General features: G+C 40.3%; 1 pseudogene; it reads left to right on the forward strand.

The window, feature by feature from the left end:
- The first annotated feature begins 585 nt into the window (after positions 1 to 585).
- Positions 586 to 4,107, forward strand: LOC101723212 (microtubule-associated protein 9-like; annotated as a pseudogene).
- The last annotated feature ends 819 nt before the right edge of the window (positions 4,108 to 4,926 follow it).

The raw sequence follows: 4,926 nt of genomic DNA on the forward strand, positions 1-4,926 counted from the left end.
TTCAAGAATGCTGGGATTGCAGGCGTGCACCACCACACCCACATTAAGGGGCTAACTTTAGGTTATATGAATTTCACATCAATACAAAAGAAAAGGATTTAGCAGGTCTGATACTGAAGCTAGGTTTGAAAGTAAAAAGATAACTAGGGCTGAATTAGCTCAGTGGAGCCGCGCCTGCCTCACAAGTGCAAGGTCCTGAGTTCGATCCCCGGTACCAAAAAAAATAATTAAAGGAGAATAAAAGGATAACAAGTGTATAGTAGGAAAATACTCAAGGAAAGCAGATGTAGGTATTTTAGTATTCAGAAGGGCAGAAAAAGAGGGCTTCAGGGAGAAAATAAATAAATAGGCGGCCGGCCCGGCCTGAGACCCGCCGCAGTTTGGGGTCCGGGCGCCCGCGGCTGCAGGGCCCGGGTGGCCGAGCAGGGAGCCAGGGAGCCGCAGGACGGAGGGCGACGGCTTCCTGCGCCCCCCCTCCCCCGGAAGGCGACTCCGCACAGCATCCGGAAGCCTCTGCCCGGCCTGCCATCATCACAGGTTGAATGAATTATTCCAACTATTTATTAGCTATTTAATAGAGGTAGAGGGACAAATACACTATGGCTGACAAAGTTTTCAGCACAACTTTGGCATATACGAAGAGTCCAAAAGTTACCAAAAGAACTACTTTCCGGGATGAGCGAATAAGAGTAATTACAGCGCGCTCAGCCAGACAGAGGCGTTCAGAGTACTCAGATGACTTAGAGTGACGGTGTTTCCTTACGTGATTTTTCTGATACCTCAGTAGATGAAAATTTAGTTAAGGAAAAAATGAATGATTTTCATATATCAGATGATGAAGAAGAGAATTCTCCACGACCGTGTTTTTTGTTTTTGTTTTATTAAATTCTTTTATTGGTACATTGTAGGTATACAACACAATTACATTTCTCACTGGGAATTGTGTCTTTACATAATGCATCTTGGTTCTTATGTTTTCCCCATTCCTAGCCCTCCCTTCACCCCCTCCACCCTTCCCTATTTACAAAGACTTTATTTCCATGTTTTCCATTTCTCATCATTTTTCCTTTCCCTTCTTTCCTTTCCCCTGCCCCTCCCACTACCCCTACCCCTTTGGACCTTTTCTTCCTATTTTGCTTTATCGATTATTCATTCTAATCATTGGTACATTTTAGGTATACAATATAATGGCATTCATCATTGGAAATTTGCACCTTTACATGGTCTCTCTTGGTTCTTATTTTTCACCCTTGCCCAGCCCTCCCTTCAACCCCTCCATTCCTCCCTATTTACAAAGATTTTGTTCCTATTTTTCCATTTTCTCATATTAATCCCATTCCCTTCTATCCTTTCCCCTAGCCCTCCCACTTCCTTCCCTTTTGCCCCTTTTCTTCCTATTTCACATTACCTATTATACCTTTTAGTCCTTATCTACACTTTCAGTTTCTCACACCAGAGAAACTATTTGGTATTTACACATGTGTGTCCTATTTATTTCACTTAAGAGTATCACCTCAATGTGCATCCACTTAGCTATAAATGTCTCTAATTTCTCATTTTTTATGGCTGAGTAGTACTCCATTTTATTAAAAACCACATTTTCTTTATCCAGTCTCCAGTTGATGGGCATTTGGGCTGTTTCCAAGTTTTAGCTATCACAAACTGTGCTGCGATGAACATGGGCGCACATATATCACTGTGGTATGATTCTTTTAATTCTTTGGGGAAGATCCCCAGCAGTGGAATAGCGGGGTCAAATGGAACCTCCAATCCTAGTTCTTTGAGGTATCTCCATACCGATTTCCACAGTGCTTGCACCAGTCTGCACTCCCACCAGCAGTGGAGCAGGGTTCCTCTTTCCCCACAGCCCCACCAGCATTTGTTATTGGTTGATTTCATGATAGCAGCCATTCTTTCTAGAGTGAAGTGGAATCTCAGCATTGTTTTCATTTGCATCTCTCGAATGACCAGTGATGTTGAACATTTTTTCATGTATTTATTTGCTATTTCTACTTCTTTGTCTGAGAAATGTCTGTTCATTTCAGATGCCCATTTTTGGATTGGGTCTTTAAATTTGGGAGGTCTGATCTTTTTAAGTTCTTTATAGATTCGAGATAGTAGACCTTTGTCTGAGGAAGAGCAGGTGAAGATTTTTTCCCACATTGTGGGTTGTCTCTTCACACTGCTGGTGGTTTCTCTTGCTGTGCAGAAGCCTTTTAATAAGAAGAGATCCCACTTGTTGATTGTTTGTGCTAGTTCACGGGCAACTGAGGTTTTGTTCATAAAATCTTTTCCTACACCGATGTCTTCAAGGGTTCTACCTAACCTCTGTTCCAACTGGTTCAGAGTTTCTATTTTAATATTTAGATCTTTAATCCATTTTGATTTTAGTTTAGTGCATGGTGAGAGGTATAGGTCTGGTTTTAATCTTTACAACCGTGTTTTTTGAAAAGAAAGAAATCAAACAGTGACGAAACCAGAAATGAGCCTGAAGTTGCTGTCAAGAAGAGTGAAGAATGGGAACTGGGTTTTTGTGAAGACACGGTTACAAATTCCTTCTCTGACTCTCACAATAAAGATCAAGAAGTTGAAAACAAGAGAATTAAAATAAAACCAAAACCCAGAATTCTTCCAATCAAAAGCACCTCTTCAGAAAACAGTAGTCTTGAAACAGATGAACACTTTAAGCCCTCACCTCGGCCAAGGAGCATGCTAAAAAAGAGTAGCCACACGGAAGAGAAGGCAAAGCTAGAAGACAGAGAAACTGCCCTCAGTGAGGGCCTAGAGTCTGCACCTTCCTCCCTTCCCAGGCTGAGTGTCAGACCGTTAGAGGCCAAGAAAGACGGATTCTCTGTGAGCCTTGATCGTGAGGTTCCATTGTTTAAAAGCCTGTCATCATCATCCCTTAAAGAAAGCCTTGGACAATGCTTTCCACCAGGATCTGAGGAAAAAGCATCCATAAAAGATCAGAATGGAGAATTCACTGAAAACTGTAATTCCTTGAAATTAAATGAAAATGCAGGGAATGGGGTTTTGATAGACTGTGTTACTCCCGAACTGGAGAAACCGACGGAAAGTGAGCTGGCTGCTGCTGACCTTAAAGAAGAGAGGAGGAAAGGGGGACCGAGCCCAGAGGAGGACTGAGCAGCTGCTCTCCTGCTGTCTAAATCCCAGAGGCCTCAGTGCCTGCCAGTGCAGCGGCACCTGCACAGAAAGCAATCGAAGATAGAAACATGAAGAGTAAAAAGTCAACAACCAACAATAGAGCACCCAGTGCACCTGCCAGATTAATGACTTCTGAGTTTGTGAGGAAATTCAGTTCTGCAGGGCGAGCTTCATGCTCCTCCACCTCTTCGCACTACTTAGGGACTTTGAAAGTCTTGGACCAGAAGCCTTCACCGAAACTGAACCTGGAGCCTGACACAGTGGATCACGTCAGGGCAGCTGTTTACCAGGAGTGGTTAGAAGAGAAAAATGTATATTTACATAAAAAGAACAGGATAAAAAGGATAGAAAGTGAAAACTTCAGGATCCAAAATGAACAGAAAAAAGCTGCTAAGAGAGAAGAAGCAATAGCATCATTTGAGGCCTGGAAAGCTATGAAAGAAAAGGGGGCAAAGAGACTAGCTGCAAAAAAGAGGTTTGAGGAAAAAACAAGAGAAAAGCTGAAGAAGAAGAGAATGTGGCAAGGAAAGAAGAGCCCCTGCAAGCATTTGAAAATGGAAAGAGAAAAAGATGGAATGTCTTAAAGAGAGAAAAAAAGGAGAAAGGATATGAAAGAGCAAAGAAACATAAAGAAGAGGAGACTGTTGCTGAGAAAAAGAAAGAAAACTTAACTGCTGTTGAAAAATGGAATAAAAAAAGGAAGCTTTATTTAAGCAAAAGGGAAAAAAGAAAATAAATGAGAGAAGAATGGAAGAACTGAAAAGGGCTGAGAAAAATGATAAAGATAAACAAGCCATCAATCAATATGATAAATGGCTGGAAAAGAAAGAAAAGCAGGAAAGAATCCAACAAAAACAGAAGAAACGGCATTCCTTTCTTGGAAGTGAGGATCTTCCTCCATGGAGCCCTCCAAGCAGAACTGCGGTTCCAAAAGTGTTTTGATAACTTTAGTCCTTAAATTATTTATCAGTTAACCAATTTTAGCCATGGGTTTAAAAGCCATTCATTCAATCCTTTATAGTTATAAGAATCTATTTAAACTAAATACTAGGCACTTCTGCTGACAAGGGAAAAAATATTTTGGAGTTTGGTCGGTGAAAGTATTTTTTCAACTGTAGATAAACTGCCTCAATGAAAAGCTAATAATCAGATTGCTCCCGCTATTAAAATGAATAAAGGTTTGTCATGCCTGGGTGAAAAATAAATAAATAAATAAATAAATAAATAAATAAATAAAAGCACACAAAATAAAGACACAACGTAATGATAAGAGTTTTGCCATTAAGATATAAAAATTCTAATCATGAGTGTCAATATTGTTTCAAAATATAAAATGCAAAATCAGAGAGGGCTAAATAGGCAAACGTGCTGACAGAGTGGATTATTTCAACACACTTTTCTCCACGTCATACATTCAAGTATCTAACAGATTTTTTTGAGGGCCTACTGTGTGCCACACACCACACTAAGCAGCATCTACGTATGCAAGAATAATCGCACTGTCTGTGAATCATAGTTTTATCTCTTCTGTTCCAGGTGTACACGGATTTTAAAATTCTTTTATTGGTACATTATAGGTATACAATACATTTACATTTATCATTGGGTGTTTGTACCTGAGCATGATGTATCTTAGTTCTTACTTTTTCCATTACCTGTGTGCCCTTCACCCCCTCCACCCTTCCCTATTTACATAAATTTATTTCCATTTTTTTTCTTTTCTCATAATTTTTCCTTTCACTTCTTTCCTTTCCCCTTCCC

This window comes from Heterocephalus glaber, unplaced genomic scaffold, assembly GCF_053883595.1.
Source record: "Heterocephalus glaber isolate CG9 unplaced genomic scaffold, H.glaber_assembly_v1.0 deba00001444, whole genome shotgun sequence".
Classification (NCBI taxonomy): Eukaryota; Metazoa; Chordata; class Mammalia; order Rodentia; family Bathyergidae; genus Heterocephalus; species Heterocephalus glaber.